This window comes from Lutra lutra, chromosome 1 (assembly GCF_902655055.1).
Source record: "Lutra lutra chromosome 1, mLutLut1.2, whole genome shotgun sequence".
In the NCBI taxonomy this organism is placed as follows: Eukaryota; Metazoa; Chordata; class Mammalia; order Carnivora; family Mustelidae; genus Lutra; species Lutra lutra.
In genome coordinates, this window is record NC_062278.1 from 180667493 (window position 1) to 180689629 (window position 22137).

General features: G+C 38.4%; 1 protein-coding gene across 16 annotated transcripts in view; it reads right to left on the reverse strand.

The window, feature by feature from the left end:
• Window positions 1–22137, reverse strand: part of CHL1 (cell adhesion molecule L1 like) — a 211491-nt gene that overhangs the window by 175179 nt on the left and 14175 nt on the right. Inside the window, exon 1 of one of the 16 annotated variants that reach the window (XM_047746611.1) lies at window positions 14194–14214. The exons of the other annotated variants lie outside the window; for them this stretch is intronic. The gene's annotated coding sequence lies outside the window, so the exon portion shown is untranslated. Of the gene's footprint in view, window positions 1–14193; window positions 14215–22137 lie in introns of those variants that run through there. 16 annotated transcript variants of the gene reach the window in all.

A 22137-nucleotide genomic window follows, 5' to 3' on the forward strand; every position in this document is an offset into this window, starting at 1 on the left:
TAGAAAATGATTAAGTTCTGGGGAGCTAATATACCACAGGGGGACTGCAGTTAATAATACTTTATTGTGTACTTGAAATTTGCTAAGAGAGTAGATCCTTCCCCACTGACCCCCATACACAGTAACTACGCGAGGTGTGGATATGTCAATTAGCTTGACTGCGGTAATCATTTGGCTCTGTATATGTACACAGAATCATGTTGCACGCTTTAAATATACACAATTTTTATGTGTCAGTTATACCTCAGTAAAGCTAAAACAAAAACAAAAACAAAAACAAAAAAAACCCAAAACAATGTTTCAGTTAAAAATAGGTAATGTTGGGCGCCTGGGTGGCTCAGTGGGTTAAGGCTCTGTCTTTGGCTCAGGTCAAGATCTCAGGGTTCTGGGATCAAGCCCCACATCGGGCTCTCTGCTCAGCGGGGAGCTTGCTTCCCCCCCCCCCCCCGCCGCCCCCGCCTGCCTCTCTGCCTACTGGTGCTCTCTCTCTCTCTGTCAAATAAATTAATAAAATTTTTTAAAAATAGGCAATGTCTAACATAATCATTGTTTTATATACACTCACTAGCAAATGGAAGTTTGTTGGGTAAGGAATAATCTAAGTGCAAAATCTAACTTGTAAAACTGTGAAAATAAATAGCTAATCAGCAGAGCATGAATAAGTTACTCAGTAACTAAAAAAAAAAAAAAAAAAAAAATCTAAAGGCACCTGGCAGCCTCAGCTGGAAGAATATGCAATTCTCCATCTTAGGGTTGTGAGTTTGAGTCCCGTGATGGGTGTAGAGATGACTAAAAAATAAATAAACTTTTAAAAAGTTGAAAACTGCTATAAAGAGATGTCATAAGACATCTAAAAACTGAAGGACATTTAGACATTTAGAGGCTAATAATCTAAATAGTCTAAATAGACTATTTAACTTTTAATTTATAATACAATAATCCTATTAAATGTAATACAGAACAGAATATGCAAATTCAGTGACAACTCTAAAAGTAACTTCAATGTGGATCAAATCAAAATGACTCTGTAGGAAGATCTCCAGGAAACTGTGTGCAGGAGGAATCATATACAAATATAATGGTGTTATTCATAAGACCGAATTAATAATTTGAAACAACCTGCCAGTATATGAGCCGAGACCATCATTCCCCAGTGCTTCCACAATGAGTGCAGTATGTGGTAGATGCCAAAAACTACTCTCAGTTAAAGAGAGGAATATGTGAATTCTAAGCATAACTTTGTGGCCAACCAGTAGGGGTTACCATGTTTTTTACTCCAGTCAAAAAGTGATCAGCAAATCAATCAGAAATATAAGGTGATCCAAAGATTTTTGATAATGTTAATGGCAGAATATCAATTGCGATATTTTGATAAGTATTTATTACAATAAAATTTGTATTGGGCTAGGTAAGTTGAAAGTAGAGTTAAGGATTACACCAACACATTTACAGTGAGATACATTTGGGGTGATAGAGAACAGGAAAAAAAAACTAAAGATATTGGGGTGCCTGGGTGGTTCAGTAGGTTAAGCCTCTGCTTTCGGCTCAGGTCGTGATCTCAGGGTCCTGGGATCAAGCCCCGCATCAGGCTCTCTACTCAGAAGGAAGCCTGCATCCCCCTCTCTCTCTGCCTGCCTCTCTGCCTACTTGTGATCTCTCTCTCTTGTCAAATAAACAAATAAAATCTTTAAAAAAAAAAAAGTCTAAAGATACACTGTCAGTTGAAAATTGCAATTAACATAAACATTCTCTATTTAGATATTAAAAGATTTAGATATTAAAAGTCAACATTTAGAAAAATACCATATTTAAAGCAGTCCTACTTTACAAGATGTAAAAGTTCACCTGTGGACTAGGTCTGTTTCAGTTTTCCATAAAATTGTGCGTCTGCAGTTATCTACACATTTCAAGCAAAAGAGGAATAGATGGTGGTGGTGATTGTGGTGGTGAGGAAAGAAAGAAAAAAGAATCTGCCTTAATTATGGGAAATAACAAAAACAACTTTTAAAGAAATACTGGGGAAAGTTAATTTAGAGCTCTCATCTGCTTTGATTTTCTCCCCCAGTAGAATTTCCAGTAGACAAAAACTCTTAGAGAATATAAACCAATACATTAAACTCATTCCTCAGGTACCCAGAACTATAGTACCAGTACTACCAATTAATGTGAAATGGAAATTGGTGATGATTTATCTAGTTAAGGGGTTCTTAAACCCAAGAGGCTCACCGATGCATTTGAAAATCCGGAGAAAGCTAAGGACCCTCTCCAGAAGCATACACGCATCTTCATGTATCCACTGTACTGAACACAATTACAATGCTTTCAAACTAATCAAGACAAAGTTCAATGTAAAAAGTGACTATTCGGCCTCAAAGCAGAGAGCTAAAATCTGTTGTAATTGTTTAATCAAATTTTATTGCAAACTACCTATATTAAAACAATAGGAGAACTTACATTTTATAACACTCTCACAAAGATTTTTTTTTTTCATTTACTCCTTGAAACAAGTTTGTGTTAATTTGCTAGATTCATTTAAAAATGAGGAAGGCTAAGTTACTTCTTTAATGTCACACGTAGCAAGTGACAAAGGTTAAGTGTAGAACCCGTATTTGTGATTCCAATTCCAGTCCTTTCCCAGAAATGTCATGACCCAATGTCCATGTCAGAAAAACAAGCGGTGTACATACTTTGTGAAGGCACGCAGTGTAAAATGACACAAAGCAAACTCAGTCCTTCACTAGGAAAGGAAATCTTTTCTTTCTTGCTTGCTTTTCTTTTTTCTTTCCTTTTTATTTATTTATTTATTTGTTTGTTTTTTTCAAATCATCAGCCGGTGGTTTGTTATGACCCATTGAAGGAGCTGCGGACCAGAGCTTCCCTACTTGGGATTTTGTCAGTTTTAAGCTTTGCTTTCATCTATTTCTGTTTAACGTGACACAAAAGCCTGAGAGAACCACCACTTCCTTAGTCCCTCCACATAATCCGGGAGTCATACAGGAGCTTAAAAGACATGTTATTCTCTTCATTTTATCGTGAATGCTCCAAATTTATTATACAAGAGATCCTTTGATCCTTCAGAAGCAAGCCCCTCTTTGAAGCTGTGGTAAGGAAGTGTTTAACAGGGTTCTTCCAGGAGGGGCCAGTTGGTCACTCAGCACACATTTCAAGCACTCACTTTGTATAGCTCCCGTTGGCTCTTCATAACGCTGAGACACTCACGGTGGGGGAGAAGGCAGGGGGAGGATCCGCCCAAAGCAAAGCAAAACAAAACAAAACAAAAGCAGCAAAAGCTCAGAGGTGTTCAGCTCCTTTTACTGGAGGAACCACAATGATATGAAGGGAGGAAATTTTTATCTAATGGAGCCTCGAATGGGGGGAGTAAGAGGGACACAGGCAAGTAATTGATTTGCTAGTTCGAGACAAGAAAAGTGTAAAGATTAAGGCCTAAATTGCATGCAATTAACATCACTTTCTGTTTTCTCAAAAGCGCACAGAATATAACAAAGTATATTCTAAACCCAGTTATAATGATCCCACTGAAATCCCAATAGGCATTTTATACCCACAGAGAGTGGACACACTGTGTAGTTGAGAGCTGACCTAATTACCTGGAAAATTCAAGCAAAAAACCCTTTTCTGTATTCCTTCCATATGGACAAATATTTCAGGAAATATGAGACTCTAGAGATCTACATATTCTGGAAACTAGATTCTGTTCTGAATAGCCTGCTCTCCTTTGGACATTCACATTTTGGGCTTTGAGAAATGTAATACTGTCAGGTTATTTCTTGCATTAATTATTCACAGTATAGCTGGAATAGATGCAACTGAATTACTCTGTATTCTAAGAAAAGATTTGGGCAACTTATCGACGGAGGCATGGGGAAACTGGCCAGTCAGAGAATGTTTTGTGAAAGGCATTTTCTCCTGTCACTTTTTTACACATCAGTGCTCAAAATTAATGAAGTTTCTGAAGGACATAGCAATTAGAAAAAAAAAATTAGGAAAAACTTTTATAATAAATTATATCAGGCATAAAACATGTTGGTAGAAATTATAATTAATAAAAAGTGAAATGTTACACCACCTTAAAATAGAAAGCAGAATCTCTCTTACAAACAACACACAGGACTAATGCAAAAATCAATGTTCACTGTGCTGGTTGCCTACAAAATTACACAATTAATCCTGTGTAAACTAACCTATCAGCCATGTGCACTGCAGGATTCCTGATAACTATTAGGCTGCACAATCTATTAAAGAAAGAGAACTTTAATGAGATCCCAGGAGAATGTAAAAATTTAAATCACTTTCTTTCCCTCTAAAAGAACATTTTTGCTCCATTTAATGGACATTACTTTCCATATCTGATACACATATGGTCAAATCCACCACTAAAACAATCATCAGGAAGCAGAAAGACAGCCTATCTTCAGTTTAAAATACACTACTGAGGTAATTTCAAAGTAATAGAGGATTGAGGGCTCTACAAGAAAAAGACGCCCCCTTATCTTCTTTTGGTTTTGATAGCAATCTATTGCTATCCTATGTCCCTGGACCTCACAAGGGCTAACGACACATTCTAAAATTGTATTACCATACAACACACTATGGGAAGATATGGAGTCCCACGTGCTGTGCTACCAGTTTATGTAAATTATAACCTGCTTAATTCCACTACAAAAAGAAATAGAGGGCGCCTGGGTGGCTCAGTGGGTTGAGCCTCTGTCTTCGGCTCAGGTCATGATCTAAGGGTCTTGGGATGGAGCCCCACATTGGGCTCACTGCTCAGTGGGGATCCTGCTTCCCCCTCTCTCTCTGTCTGTCTCTCTGCCTACTTGTGATCTCTCTCTGTCAAATAAATAAAATCTTTTAAAATTAAAAAAAAAAAAAGAAATAGAAATAAAGTAACTATTTAGATATGATCACTTTAAAAATACTGTCCCTGGGTGCCTGGGTGGCTCGGTGGGTTGGGCCTCTGCCTTCGGCTCGGGTTGTGATCTCGGGGTTCTGGGATCGAGTCTCGTGCCGGGCTCTCTGTTCGGCGGGGAGCTTGCTTCCCCCTGTCTCTCTCTGCCTGCTTGAGATCTCTGTCAGATAAATAAATAAAATCTTTAAACAAATAAATAAAAATAAAAATACTGTCCCTGTTACACATGTTATGTATATTTATACAACCGAGTTTATGTAAAAGATGTCTTATTGATGTGTAGGTATCTCACTGAATATTTAACATCTAAATACACATTTTTGCACAGTTTAAGCAGTTTGGTGGGTTTCCTGCATGGCTCAGTTAGTCAAGCACCTGATTCTTGACTTCAGCTCGGATCATGATCTCAGTGTCATGAGATTAAGCCCCGTGATGGGCTCAGCGCTGAGTGTGGAACCTATTTAGGATTCTCTCCCCCTCTTTATCTGCACCTTCCCTGCCCAGCTCACATACGAACTCTCTTTCTCTCAAAAATAATATTTATTTATTTATTTATTTATTTAGTGATTGGGGTAAACCTTTAAGGGATTTTTTTTTCCCCAATTCTTAGATTGCATGTAATTCCATCCAGAAGCATGCCACCTGGACAGAGACTAAACGGTTCTTCAAACACTCCCCTGTGTTTTCATTACATACTTAACTGAACTGAAATTCCACTGAAGAAAACATATCATGATTAAAACTGCACTTGCCAAAAACATCGTTAAACTTGGTCTCAACTTCTTCTAAATCCTGATTCGTTAATCTCAACAGCAGTCTTGTGACAGATCAAATCCATTCAGGTATCGTTTGTTTCGACTGCAAAGCCGCATGCCAAAATAAACAGATGCACGGATGGATCGATCTATCCACTGGTCGATGGACAGATACAGCAGGACGTTAGCTGCGATAAATGTAAGAGAGAAAATGGGAAGTCCTGCCAATCATCTTCCTTGAGCCCGTGTCAATTGCTGAAGGAACCCAGCATGAGTCCATAACCTCGCCTGATCAACACTGGCTGCTTTCCTTTCCTTTGGCTCACAGCTGGAAGCAAACATAGCAGAAAGCAGATACCGTAACAAAATCACTAATGGGAGGCCCAAAGTAATGAGGGCAGGTATCTCCAGGAGTGGACAGAGAGTAAAAAGAGAAGCGAGACAAAAAAGAAAATCCCAGAGGAGAAAACACCCGTAGATGCACAAAGGAGAGTAATTTGTCTAAAAGACTGGAAAGCCCTTACACACTAAAAAAAGCCAACATGTCTGCTGTGACTCGTCCACACTAAAGCTACCGTCAGGGCCCACACATGCTGTTGTCTCCAGAAATCGCCCTAATTCTGAAAGTTTTTTATTTCTATTCCATGCCTTTTGTTTCCTCTCTCCAAACATATGTCACGAACTGTATTTCAAAGTGTTATGAACCTTTTTGCCCTTATTTCCACATAAAATAATTAAGAATGCTAGAGAAAAGACAGGGTTTTTGTTTTTTCTTTCTTTTTAAAATATTTTATTTTTTTTAAATTGTGTTATGTTAGTCATCATAAAATACATCATTAGTTTTTGATGCAGTGTTCCAAGATTCATTGTTTATGTGCAACACCCAGTGCTCCATGCAATTCGTGCCCTCTTGAACCCTTCAGAAGCATAATGTTCTCCCAATCGGTCCTAAGGATCATCGCTTACTGTGTGTGTGCAACACACACATATGCCGTGCTATTCTGGGCCCCAAATTCAGGTCTACTTTTGTGGGACTAATAGATCATTTCCTGTCTTCCCATGTTTCTTCTCATGTAACTTTTCTGTAAAAAGTGAGGCAGGATTTTTTTTTTTTTTTAATGATTTACAAGACAATTTCCTGCTTAGTTTTAGATCGGAACATTCAGGGTGGTATGGCCATAGACGTCTGCTTCTTGCTTAGTTTTTTATTTTGTTTTTTAACATTTAAAAAAATTATTTATTTGACAGACACAGAGAGAGACAGCGAGAGACAGAATACAAGCAGGGGAGTGGGAGAGGGACAGGTAGGGAGGGATGAGGAAGGAGCCCTGTGTAGGGCTCCATCCCAGGACTATGGGATCATGACCTGAGCTGAGGTCAGACACTCGACTAAGCCATCCAGGCGCCCCCTGCTTAGTTTTAACAGACAGGAATTCATAGGTGGTAGTTATTAAAGTAAAAGTAAGATGGACATGGGTGGGAGGAGGTGGAAAATATTTATACATTTTCAACCCTGGTAGTAACTACACCTGCTACTCTCTTACATGACATAAACACTGATTTTACCAATGAAGAACTCCTGGTGAAATTATTTACCTGAAATAATAGGCATGAATTAAACTGACATGCATTTCAGCTTTCACCAAAAATTTTGTTTTCAACAAGAAAATATTTTGACAAGGACTAAGACACCCTTCTTGTTATGTTTTCAAAACTCTCCTATGTGCAGTCTATCAGAAAGGATCTACTTATAGTAGATTGTCTACTAAACACTGGGGAGAGGAGGAAGCATTTTGGAAAATGGGGGGAAAGATAAAAACTATAAGCACTATAAGGTAATTTTCTTTTTCCCTAAAAAGTCATGGAAATATTTTCACTTTAAGAAAAGGCAGAAAAGGGACGCCTGGGTGGCTCAGTTGGTTAAGCATCTGCCTTTCACTCAGGTCCTGATCCTGGGGTCCTGGAGTCAAGTTCCACATTGGGCTCCTTGCCCAGCAGGGAGCTTGCTTCTCCCTCTGCCTGCTACACTCCCTGCTTCTGCTCATACTCTCACTCTCTCTGACAAATAAATAAAATCTTTAAGAAAAGACTTTTCTTTTAAGAAAAGAAAAGTACTAATTATCCCATCATTACCTATTTCACAATCACTCTCTTGATTTTACACATCTATAGAAGCACAATCACTGTTGAGTTCCTAGACAATGGTGGTGGTGAGTATGGGATTACCAGCGTGTGCACATGAGTAAGAAACTGAATTGTTTCATGCTTGACCCAGCTTTCACTTTGGCTTTATAAGTTGTCTTATAAAGGGGGAAATATATACATATATTTGTTTTAAGAATTGATTTACACTCCATTCTACTGGATGAATCTCTAATTTATATTCATTTTTTGACTTCAAAGATGTTAAATTTGGCTTGACTCTAAGAATCAAATAAAATACAATCTGATACCCTGTACAATTTCCATCCCAACGCTTATTGTTCCTTTATTAACAGTCTTCCTAAGTTAGACTGTAGGCTCTGTAAGGGTAAATAGTGCTCCAGTTGCTCACCGTTATTTCTGAACTTAATACACAACTTGGTATCCTATGTGTTCACTACCACTTATTGAATAAAGGATTTAAGAACTTAACCCTCTAGTCAATCAGTACCTGACACAGTCCTTATGAGTTATTTTATTTTCTTCCTCAAAATTTTTTCCTTTTGAGTTATTTTACTCAATTTTTTGCACCAGTCCTTTTGAGTTATTTTTTTTTCCTTAAAAGACTATTTTTTTCCTTTTGAGTTATTTTGATCAATTTTTGCACTTTTCTTTCCTACTAAATTCTGTTACTTAATGTTGCCAATATGGCTGTTGATAATTCAGTGAATCTAGTAGTATTAAAAACTGCAACAAAGATGTATTTAGCAAAAGCTACACACCAGTCACTGTTGTAACAGTTTTAAAATAACTCAGTATTTGCAACAATACTCTGAGATATGTCCTATTCTTTATCCATGATACAATGTAGTTACAGTACAAAAATACCACATTCTGAACAGATTTCAACTTTAAAAACAAAAGATGGTATACTGCCCACACAAAAGTTATTTTAACTCTATGGATCAAACTTAGAGAACCTTTACTTTCTAATATTAACTTTGCAATGCAGATTTGTGTTCCCATAACACTCCACTTAAGGATCACTATTTTATATCATATAGTGATAGTGATGGACCAAAATGTTTTCACCAGAAGTTCACTTAATTTCGTTGTTATGTCAAGCAGAAAATAGTGTGAAGGGTGGTGTGTTTGTTGAAATAAAGACATCACAAGATCCTAACCTACATCCTAATCCCTGGAACCTGTGAGAATGTTGCCTTACATGGTAAATGGGACTTAGCAGATGTTATTATATTAAGGATCTCAAGACAGATTATCCTAGATTACATGAATGAGTCCAATATAATCATAGGTTCCTTGTAGGAAGAAGGCAGAGGGTGAGAGTCAGAACAGGTGAGGTAAGGGCAGAGCAGAGAAAGACAGACTGGAAAATGCTACACTGTTGGGTTTGAAGATGAAGGATGGGGCCATAAGCCAAGGAAAGCAGGTGGATTCTAGAAGCTAGAAAAAGCAGAGAAACAGATTCTCCTCTAGAGGGTCAAAAGGGAAGTAGTTCTGCTGACACTTTGTTTTGGAGCTTCTAACCTCCAGAACTTAGAGAACAAATCTATGTTCTTTTAAGCCACTAATTTGGTGGTAATTGTTTACAGCAACAACAAGAATTGATTATAGGTCAAGTAATACAGGTATGTGTAAATAAGAACCTAGATTTTCATTTCAGGGGCCAATTTTTGGTACTTCTTTAGATTGATACAAAATATACGCAGCTTTCTAATTATTTTGCAAGGAGATGAAATAATATTATAAGCCTAAGTTAAAATGAACCTAAATTTTTAAATAAGATTTGACAAATATGTAGTCATATCATTTTTGAGCACATAATATATTTTCATAAATTAAGTCAATAAATATTAAAGTACAATAGAGTAATATCTTGTATAAGTATAGTATCTACAGTCTCATTAACTTAATATTAAACACATAATTTAAACTCCCTCTTCAATGAGTGCTCATCTATATTCCAACAGCAAGAACACTTATAGAACCAACATAAACATCGGAAAGTCTACCTAAGTACTACACATGTATAAATCAGTCTTGTATGGATCTTGTGAAGAGGAGACTGAGTTGACTTTTTGTCTAGTCTTTGACAACTACCATGAAATTAAAAGTGGAATGGCATGCGATTTCTCTTAGATCTAAACAAGTGTTAATCTCTGAAAGAGTTTAGGGTCTGTTATCTCTAAACACTCTAATACACCTACATTGCAATAAAGAGCTGAAACAAAGTTATTTATCAGTCTTTGGTGATAACATTTCCCCTTGATCAAAAATCACAAATTCTACATTGGCGATTTTGCAATGTAGCTTAGGTGTTTTTATTTTATGAAGAAATTTAGATATAGAATATATAATTTAAAAATTCCTATGTAATTGCCATCTAGAATTTTTAAATATTAACATTTTGTCATATGTGCCTCAGAACTCACTTTTTATTTTTATTTATTTTTTTAAGTAGGCTCCAAACCCAACATGGGGCTCAAACTCTCAACACAGAGACTAAAAGTCACGTGCTTTTCCAACTGAGCCAGCCAGGCACCCCCAGAAATCACTGTTTAAATAAATAAATACAAGAAATTAAGTTGAAAGTCGCTCAAATTTCTCTTCAAAATTCCATCTCCCTTTACTCTCTAGGAAGAACCAACATATTTAACTTAATGTGTAAGCAACACATCTTTTATTATTATTCTATAAAGAGAATATAATGTTGCACTAGTATTTTTAATTCACATAATTGGAATTGTTAACAATGAGATAAGAAGCCCCAAATGGAGTTGCTTTTGCTGAGCTTAACCAAACCAAGACTTAACTTGGTTACAGTTACAGCCTATCCTGGAAATTGAATCTTAACCAGTCAATCAAGAATCATCTGGTCAGCACTAGGGAGCTAATCTGCCCAATAGACCCCCTACAGTCTTCTAAAGGGAAGTGACTTTGTCTGAAACAATGCACTTTTTTGCTACTAATCCTTGTATGTGCTGCCTTTTGCCCCTAGTAATCTTTGATTTGTACAGCTTCCAAGAGCTCTTTTCTATCTGCTAGATGGGATACTGCCTGATTCAAGAATCACTGAATAAAGCCCATAGATTTAAAAAATTTACTCAGTTGAGTTTTATTTTTTTAACAATATCATGCCCAAGGTGTCATTCTGAACTTCCTTTTTTCCACATAAATTGTTTTCAAAATCTATTATTTATATTTAGTTCATTCATTTGAACTGTTCTACAGAAGTTAACATGTATATTTAAATATTTCAAGCTATTTAAACCCCCCCCTTTTTTCAAGATTTTATTTATTTATTTGACAGAGAGAGGCACAGAGAGAGAGAGAAAGAGCACAAGCAGGGGCAGTGGGAGAGGGAGAAGGAGAAGCAGGCTTCCTGCAGAGCAGGAAGCTCGATGTGGAACTCGATTCCAGGACCCTGGGATCATGGCCTGAGCTGAAGGCAGACGCTTAACTACCTAGCCACCCAGGCGACCCTATTTAACCCCTTTTGATGGATGTGTAGGTTGTTTCCATTTTTCACTCTCACAAAAGGTAAGGGGCACCTGAAGGGGCACCTGGCTGGCTCAGTGGCAACTCTTGATTGTGGAGTCATGAGTTCAAGCCCCATGCTGGGTGTAGAGCCTACTTAAAAAAAAAAAAAAATGGTTGCACAGAACTTATTTGTATTGTAGGGGATAAAGGCAGGCTGTCCCAAGATGGGCCACTTTGGTATAAAGATTATTTTGAGTTAAAAGCAATCAAAATCAAAACCCAGCACATACAAGGAATGTTCTTTACTTCCCTCCTCAGCTACCTAATAATAATTCAGATAGAGGACCTGTTCCAAGAAGAGAGCCACACCATAGACAACTACATTATGATATGAATTACTACAGTAGATAAGGGGAAAACTAGCAAGGTCTGTTTGATCAAAGTCCTCTACATCCATTGTTTCTGAGTGGCCCAGAAGTATCTCTTTACCAAGCATTTAATCTTTTCATCTTCCTGTGGACTGCATCCATTCCCTTTGAAGTCGCAGACCCCTACCCCCTTCTCCTTGGTCAGAAGGACATACGTACCTCACTTTGCCTATCTTTGGAATTTCCATGTTTGGGTGGATTTCTCATGTGTATGAAATCAAATTTTATTTTCTCCCATTAGTCTGTCTCATGTCAATTTGATTCTTAGTCCAGCTAGAAGGACCTTGAATGGCAGAGGATATTCTTCCTCCCTGACTGTATAGTCCCCCTGAGCCCATGTGCGAGACTTCTCTTGGGTAATCATGCAGCTGCAGAATGGCCGGGGCATCCCAGCATTTAAGTATTTTCACCCTTCCTAGCTATTGTGAATTCCTCCTCCCAAAGGGGCTTCTTGTCACTTTTCACTCACACCAGCAGAGCGTGAATACTTCCATTTCCTGATATCTTCACAACATGATCCTCACTGCTTTTTTTTTTTTAAATCAGCTTTCCTAAGGTATAATTTACCTAGAGTAAAATTAACAAGTTTTAGTTCAAACTCCCCCCGCAACCAGTCCCTGAAATCACTGATTTTATTTCTAGCCCTCCAGTTTTACCTTTTCTAGACTCTCCTACAAATGGAAACACACAGTATTTAACTTCTTGTGTCTGGCTTCTTTCACTCAGCATGAGGCTTTTGAGAGTTGTTCATGTCATTGCATACAGTCCACTCTTTGTGACCGCTGAATAGTATTCCATGGTAGGGAGGAACTAGTTTGTTTTCAAGGATATTTTAATTGCACTGCCCTGATTATTGTGAGGTTGAGTATTTTTACATGTATTTTTAGCCGACTGAGTTTTTCTCTAAAATGTGTTCTTTCGCTTTGTCCGTTTTTCCATTGTGTTTGTTGCCTTTTTTCTTATAAATTTAAAAATTATTCTTTGTTCTTTGTCATTATCTACGTAACAAATAAATTGTATCTTTTTCACATAAATATGAAAATAAACTTCCAAAGCCTAAACTTTAATCTTCCTAGAAGAACACACTGAGAAGCATTTCACATTACTAATAAGGTATATGCCTCAAATTAGGGTGGGCATTTGGGTTAAAACCAACATAATTTACTTGCTATTCAGTAACCTGTTTTAACAATAGTTCTTTCCTTAGAAAGGGGGAGGCAGGTACTGTGTTCCCTACTCACTTGGGGAAACTTAAATATGATTTATTGAAATATAGCCAGGGAAAAAAAGATAACCAAATTCTATTTGATACAAATTATCTTGCCATTTTAATCAACACATATCATGCTTATGATCAATAATTGAATGGAAAATGTCTTTCATCTTCTACAGCCAACACAAAAGTGCTGTAAGAATTAATGAGCAGGTTCCCCCAGTGCACTGCAGTGCCTTCTTTCAGCAGTGCATGCCCTCTTTCATACTGGAAGCTCACTAAATGTCACTCACCCCAGTCCCGAGCCCTCCTGGGGCTCATCCAAATCCCTCTGCTGCGAGGCAGCATGGCAACACATACCTTAAACCTCCTTGTCTCACAATTCCATATTCTGTGGTTGTTTCTCTTGTAGGTTTCTGCCTGCAGGGGCTGTGTGCTATTTCTCAGAACAATCCCCAAACCACCCATATCATCTTATTAAAAGTACAATAAACAGTCTCACAAATCCCCTTTATCACACCCTAGTTCAAGTCCAAGTTGTTCTCACTCCCCATGTGGAATACCAACGGATCCTGCTCCCCGTTGCAATTCCCTCTTCATGCAACAGCTAAAGTGATTTTACAAACATAAATCAGATCCACTTGCTTTAACTGCTTGGATTCCTTTGAAGTTCTACACTGTGCTTTAAACTCATTTCCTCTTTATCCATAACCTGGGAGACCTCACAAGATCTGCCCTAACCTTTTCTGTGCCAATCACGTCCAAGCTCTCTACGCTCCAGGTTCTAGCCTTCTGTCAGCTCAAGACCATGCCAAATTCCTGTCTTCCACAGTGCTTTCCGCTTGCTGCCCCTCTGCCTGGAACCCTGCTCTTCTGGCTCTTTTCCTGTGAGCCTTCCTTCCTTTCTGGCTTGGCTTGAAAGTCACCTTCTCATAAAACCCTCTCTAAAAGTAAGTTCCTCCTTTCATTCTTCTCTACGGTCACCCTTAGTTTCTTTCCTGTAATGATTTTATTTGTTTACTTATTTATTGGCTGACATTCTCAGTAATGGTAAACTCCGGAAGGCAGGGAATTTGTCTTCATCTTAATGCTTAGCACAGTGCCTGGGATTTATAAACAGCTCAATAAATATTTGATGAATGAAGGAAGGACTCCTTGGAATCAGAGCTATACACGTACATATGCACACACACACACACACACACACACATACACACACTTCACTTGGAATCACTGCTTCTTCTCATCTTTTGTAGCTGGGAGCATAGCTACAGACACATAGGTAAATTTTTTCTGATACCATTCCTTTCCACCATGCATCTGTTCAACCAAGTTACTCAGGAGTTGCAAAGAGGGTAATTCCTACCCCAGTGCACACAGAACTGAAGAGGAAAAAAAAAAAAGAAGAAGAAGAAGAAAAGAAAGAAAGAAAGGAAGGAAGAAAGAGGCAACTGAAAATTTCCTTCCTTTGCAGACTTTAAACTGCTAATCAGCACAAACAGCTTGTAGCAGACTGAGCACAAAAGGTTGCTGAGAAGGCACATAACTAATTCCAGGTGATTTAATATCTTACATTGCCCTAGTGAAAATATTGACAAAAAGGAGAATGTGATTTGGAGTCTTTCTGCACTGCTGAATCTGGTGTTAGCTTTTGAGCCTCTATCAAAACATTTCCATAAATCAACATTGCTAAAGAAAGAAAGTCTGGGTGTGGCATCCAGGAACCACTGGATTAAATTAGGAAATTGCTAGCAAATGGGAAAATGCTAGGTCTCTGGATACGAATGGTCATATTTAGCAGCCCTTTCCCAAATGTATGTTCCACTTTGTCGATTGCAAAGTCACCCCCAGCAATATTCTTTGAGTGTCCAATGGCATCCTACGCTTGAGGAGGAAATAAAGTTCCTAAATATATTACCAACACCAATAGTCAGTTAGCAGTCATAGGGAAATAGGAAATTCAAATGCTTCTGGTAAATCTGCATCTTACACAAGGCATCTGTAAGCACAAACTATTTTATGTCATTTTTATAGACAGGTCTGGTATATGTTGACTATCTTAGGGTTCCGAGGCTATTCTTTTACTCTAAAAACATGGTCTGGTATATTCAGAATCAACTCTCAATTGCTTTATGAAAGGGAGTATTCACTCTAATCTTTCTTCTGGCCACATTAAAAAGAATACACAAAAAGTAAGAAGATTCTTTTCAACTGTCGTAGAGGTGAGTCAGCTCTGGATTCACAGGAAATAAAAAAGAAAAACAAACGAACAGCTGTAGCATTTAAAATTATTCTGCCAAACACCCTCAAAAAGCAAAAACTTCAAACTCCAGTAATGATATTTTCCCCATAATACCTCAACACAAAATTGTACCACCAGTCATGAGTTTTTATTTATTTTAAAGGTTTTTATTTTTAATCTCTATACCAAACATGAGTCTTGAACTCACAACCCCAAGATCAAAATTCACACACTCCACTGACTGAGTCAGCCAGGTACCCCTGAGTTTTTAAATATTATCTGATTAGTACTGTTCCTCAAAAATAGGGTAGTATTTTTTTAAACATCATTTTTTTTGTTGTTGTTTATATTTTCTGCCATATCTGGCAGGTAGGTCTCAGATCCGTCCCACATTCTTGGGTTTAAAATATCTCTAAAGACATTTATCACCACTTAGAACTTTCATCATACCAATTTCCAAAGCTTTAAGGCTGGCAGTTGACAAATTTGATGAAACTGAGCCAATAAATAAAAAATGAGTAGAAATGCTGAAAGTAAAAAAAAAAATTCTGAATTCACAGAATGGTCACCTCCAGTAAATTTCACTACTGCATCCTTCAGTAGATGGCAATGGCACCTTTGGCAAAAGTCAAACTGTAAAGCTTTTGAGAGATGTACTCCAATGCGCAGAACAGTTTTATAGTCACCTAGTATGAAGCCAAGACATAAACGCTACTTTTTGCACTTAACATATGGTAGTGCAGGCAAATCCGTGACAATTCTAAGAGGTTTTCATTGTGCTGATAAATGCTTGATGAGAAAGCAGGTCCTGAGAGTGAATTCTGCAGAAGTGAGGTTATGTAGATTAACCAAAGAGCAGTTATGTATATGTATGTGTATGCCTGTACATGCTATGTGTTCAAATGCTCCATTTTATAGTCTCTAAATCATGCCTCATCGCTGTTACTTATTAGGTGCACGTGATTCATATTTGCAAAGGGTAACTTCAGAAGATAAAGCTAGAATATTTCACATCACTGCAACTATCGCATTATCAACTCTACTAACGCACAAATGCTTCTTCTTTTTGAACTTCAGAAAGTTATATTTTCTGTATTTCTAGGTATTAATGAAATAGCCACAGTAATCAAAAGGAGTGATGCATTATTCAAGGTGCTATCAAAAGCAAGAATATCCATCACTAAGCAATACTGTGGATATTCATTTACCTACCTTTTTTTTTTTTTTTTAAGTGAAATTACTGGAGATGTCTGGGTGGTTCAGCCAGTTAAGTGTCTGCCTTCGGCTCACGTTATGATCTCAGGGTTCTGGGGGGCTGAGTCCCATGTCGGGCTCCCTGCTTAGCAGGGAGTCTGCTTCTCCCTCTACCTGCTGCTCCCCCTGCTTATGCTCTCCCTCTCTCTCCAATAAATAAATAAAATCTTTAAAAAAAAAAAAAGAAAAAAAGTGAAACTACTGATGTAATTAAAATGCAACTTATAGAAGATTCAATAAGTCAATTATGTAAGCTTTAGTATGGCCAATAAGAAAGTGATATTTAAAAAAAAGAAAAAAAAAAAAAAAAGGGAGGGTGCCTAGATGGCTCAGTTGGAAGAACATATGACTCCTGATCTTGGGGTAGGAATTCAAGCCCAGGTTAGGTGTAGAGATTATCTAAATAAATAAAACTTTAATTTTTTAAATAAATAAAAAAGATAAAATTAAAAAGAAGTGACATTGATAACATAGCACGTGATCTCAATGTCTCTAAGGGAAAAAAGCACAAAACATTTTCACTTGAAAAATATATGAATATTATACAACTATAAACAACAATTAAGAAAATCCTGGTATTTCACAGTCAGCTCTTAGTATTTGATGACCTTATCATTACTTTCCTTTGTTTTTTTTTCCTCTTCTCATTTCAGAAGCCTATTAAATATAGAGAACTAAATATACAATAGCCTGATCTGCATTATCTGAGCTTCTAGGACTGAGAACCAGGTCCTAGAAGGGACTACAGAACAGAGAGTCAGCAGTACTCTGAGACATACAGGAGAAAAAAAAACCTCCTGAAAAATATGGAAGGCACTGTGCTTTTCTGCTGGGAACATCTGATTTCCTGGTCATTTCAGAATTGGAAAGCACCTTCCAAGGTCATAGAACTCAAACATCCTTACGATGGCTCCAGATGTCCACACCCCCTGACTTCTCAGTCAAGTAGGCATTAGGTTGGTTCTACCTAGGTTTGGCTTTCTCTAAACCTATCCCAAATTGCAGAGGACTCCTGTTTTATGTAATATATGGAAAAGCCTTTTGGAAATTGAGACAGGTAATCAAATCACATTTTATCACAAAAAGTTTTTCTCTAATGGCACTAGACTCTGGTGTGATAAATGCTGCTAAAAATTAATTACTCATTTAGTAGGGCTTGCACATTTATTTTGCTTCAGAGAAATGGTAATTGCAATGGAATTTCTTCTTTGCCTTTTAAATTCTACCTCTTTCCTGACCCTTTCACCGTATTTTTTTTAAGATGTTATTTATTTGAGAGTGAGATCACACACAGCAGTGGGGAGGGGCAGAGGAGAGAGAGAAGCATACTCCCCATTGAGCAAGGAGCCCAGTGCAGGCAGATGCTTAACTAACTGAACAAACCAGGTGCCCCCTGACACTTTTAATAGTGCACAAACTGGAAATAATCTTTCCTATTCTGAGCATATATTATCCATACATTCCTATGGCATTTTTGGTCCCCTATTTTAGTGTTCTTATTTGAGTACATGTCCTTAATTAGACTGGAGGTTTACAACATTTCAGGAGTGCCAGACCCCCCAAAAGCATATATGTTTATACTGATACTATTTTGTAGGCATATATTCGGTGGTAACTATAAACATCTTCAGGCCAGCTACTGTGTCTAATTCATCTTGCTGTTTATCTACCCAGCATAGTGATTTTCACGCAGCAAGAACTTCACAACTTTTCACCTAATGATTAAATGCAGGAATATAGTAGGGTAAAGGCAGAGAAATGTGATGAATTTCTCTAAGGGATGTCTTCACCCCCTGAGGTGGGCTGCATATTCTAGAGCAGTAAGCGAACATCCCCTTTGAATTGTCTTACAATCCTTCTGAATGTAAAAAAAAAAAAAAAGTATAAGTCTCAGGTAGGTCCTAAAGCATCACTAACAACACTTTAACTTTACTAATCTTGCTATTTTATAACGGGAAAGAGAGAACAGGACTTCAAACCAGAGCCTTTGGCAGGTAGGCGGGTAATTTATATCCAGTTAGCTTTAATGACCTTGGACTGTTTTCACTGTATTAACATTTTTAAAGATTTTATTTATTTATTTGACAGAGAGAGATCACAAGTAGACGGAGAGGAAGGCAGAGAGAGAGAGAGGGAAGCAGGCTTCCTGCCGAGCAGAGAGCCCGATGTGGGACTCGATCCCAGGACCCTGAGATCATGACCTGAGCCGAAGGCAGCGGCTTAACCCACTGAGCCACCCAGGCGCCCTGTATTAACATTTTTAATTACCTTTCATTGTTTCGCACTGACACTGGTCTTTCACTTACAGTAATGAAATAAAATCCCCATTTTAAGGCAAACTTTTTTTCTTTTAATGTGCTATTAAAAATGTTAAGTACATTCTGACAGAAATAATGAAGATGGTGTATTTGGGGGGGTCTTAGAGAGTAGGATATGATGGAGTGACCAGAAGAAAGAACAGCAGGAAATGTGTCTGAGAAGACAGGAGCTTTAAGAAGGCTGGAACAGCAAGCTGTTGGGTAAAAGGAGAGGGTCTCTAAGGATACAGGAAAGTAGAAGGGAATAATGAAGGCTGAGTCCGGCTGAATGTGGAAACCAAGTGTGACAGTTACTTGGCCTGCAAAGCAGTGGGGAGCCAGGGGAAATTTTCGGGAAATAAGTGACATCATGGTCACAGTGACAAGCGAGAAAGGGGATTTTAACAGGGACATTTAGACCTTCATGGAGAAGTGCAGTGACAAAAAGCAGAAATCCAACGAAAGGAAGGTTGCAGTGGTCACTGATTAAAAGACTAAACGAGGAATTATCTAGAATGGTTCATGAGAAATAAATCTCAATGTGTCAAAGAGAAAGTTGAAGCAGGCTTTGTGGTCATTTAAAAATAAAGAAAGGATGCAGAGGACAGAAGATGGACAACTGCTAAAGCAACAGTGGCCAGAAGGTGCTCTCTGCTCTAGTAAAGATGTATTTTGTTACGACAAAAGAAACCACAGGAAAAAATCCAAGGATTGCTTCCGTTTCAACAGTCCCAACAGTTCTTAATACAGCTTTAGAGGCTGTATCATCTAAAAATGAAAACTGTCCAGAAAATGTAGGATTTAACAAGGGAATATTTTATCAACAGTAAATGATTTGTCATGAAAATGACTTACGATAAAACAGACAACCGGATTTCCAGTTCCACTCTACAGCAATGGAGCCAAGAGTTCCCTCAACCTCTCTGAACAGAATTAATACCTACCTTGCTTAAACACCTAGTCTTTATTTTTATTTATGTATTTATTTAACACCTAGTTTTTATAAGCATCACAGTAAATGATATATGTGTGTGTCTCTCAAAAGCAATTTTCAGCATTACCATTATAGAACTCACCAGAGCAGAGTATGTTAGGGTTACATATATTGCATTTTACCTGCTGAATTAGTTTCTGAGATATGAAAAATGTAGTGCAATACTCCATACATGCTTTTTCTCTGCAGGAGAAAAACATCTGTGTTTATCAGAAGGATGGGATAATGTAACAGACATACGAGAATGATGGTGCGTGGGGCTCCCAGGCGCGGAGAGAAAGATGGCATGCCACAGAAGGAAGAAGATGCGAAGGTGTGAGGAAGTAGAGGCAGTGAGGGCACGAACGGAACCCTCAGCATACATGGCTGCGGTTGTTCTTCATCCATGATCAGGGAGCACCTGAAGAGAAAAGAAACAGCCCAAGACAGCTGCTTTGCTGTATCTTCTTGACCTGCTTCTTGCTCTGTGCTCGCACAGTGCTGCAGGAAGATTCGAGAATGATGTTGGTACTCGCCACCCAGGAGTCCGCTTCGCATTCCAATCCTGTTTCTGAACGTTACAGTAAAGAAAGATGGAAGCCAAATGCACAATTATTATTTTGGTGCAAGAAGTCTGCTTCCTTTTTCATTTGTGGTTGTAACAGAAATATAAAGGACACAGGAGAGGCTCTTTTCTGTCCCTCCTCAAGCCCGGTGCCTGTGGGATCTGAGTAGTCACCTCCCGGTTTCCATGCATTTGAGTTTCACCAAGCATCCTTCGGACTCTGCTGGGAGAGCCCTAGTTCTCCCAAGGCCAAGCCACTTCCACGTTAAATGGAAGAGTAAGGATAAATGCAAATGGATTTGCAGAGCATCAGCAAAGCCTATTCTGCTAAGGCATCTCGGCTTGAGGTGTCCTCAGCTGCCCATCCTCTCACTTCTAGCCTCCCTCTCCAGACACGGGTGCTGCCAGCTTTCCAAAGTTCACTCTCCTGTCACATTCGCTTCTCTAAGTTGTATGTACTCCTGGGCATAAGAGATCTAGGAAGGAAGAAGGTAAAGGAGTGTCCCTTTGAAGCACAGCATTCTACCTGTTCCGGGTTTTCTCCCACTTGGTAATCAGTCACATGGTGAGGACACAGTGTCACGGCGGGCATAACAATCCTCTTTATGAGCATGTCTTTAGTTCTTCCTACCCTGTCTAGTCGAATCCGCCAGCACAGCAGGGTAGCCGGAGGAGTGCTCGCTCTATCTGGACTGGTGTGTTATGATCTGGACTGCAGCAGAAGAGATGCTAAATCTGCTCCAGGCCCAGTCTTTGCAAGAACTGACGATCTTCTAATTGCACTCCTGGACCCCTGAGCCATCATGTAATAAGTCCAATGACCTACGCGAGTGACTAGCCCAGCTGAGTTCAGCCCTCCTTGTACATGCACAGCACGAGACATGCAAGTGAGGCTACCCAGAGGCCACTAGCCCAGTCCGGCCACCATCTGAACCTACTATGTCACCCCAGTTGCCACCAGGTGGGACTGAAGAAATCACCCATTTTAGCCCTGCCTGAGTTCCTGACACACAAAAGCATGAGATTTCAAAAAATGGCTGTTGCTTCAGTTATCGGTTAGTAATGTGGCAATAGGTAACCGAACAGTGCCCCTTTACATTTTACATAAATTGCTACATAGTCACAATTCAAACTCATTTTTCATCATTTCCCCTAATAGCTACATAGAAGTCTCCAGGTACTTTTCCTCCAAGTGATAAGCAACTTGTGCATTTCCCCCAAGAATCTGATATGCAAAGTACATTCCTACTGAGGTCTTAAGCAGTTTAAAGCCATATGGTGAATTCCCCATGCATGATTCAACAAAATAAATGATGAAAATAGCGTGAGTTCAATTTCAGAAGTCAATGGAATGGTGATAGTATTTACAAAGCATGGCCTCCCTAAGTGCTGGTAATAAAAAAAAAATACACTGGGATACAATTGCAGTGCAAAATCTCATCTGCAAACAATAGTACCTTGGATAGTTATTAGTGTGTTGCTATTAGAAGGACATCTTGTAAAAGATTTGGGGAATTCTAATATTACTGTTTTGTATTTGCATCTAACATTCTTAGACAGGTAGATCACTAGGAAAGATGATTTCACTTGATTTTCAGATTAATGATCTACACTAGGTGACATACCAAAATCTTTTTTAGTTTAAACTATTTCATAATTTCTTAATAACTCAGGACCACCCATAAGGCCATCATGATTTCTGAGTTGCCTCTTTCTAGCCTTTCCATTCTCCTCCCTTGCTGAAGAGATGCTAGCTGTAATTTCTTTTGTCTGTGAACGAAACTGCAAAATTTCCATCATCTGTTCTAACTTGCAGTTTATACTCTGTCATCCACTA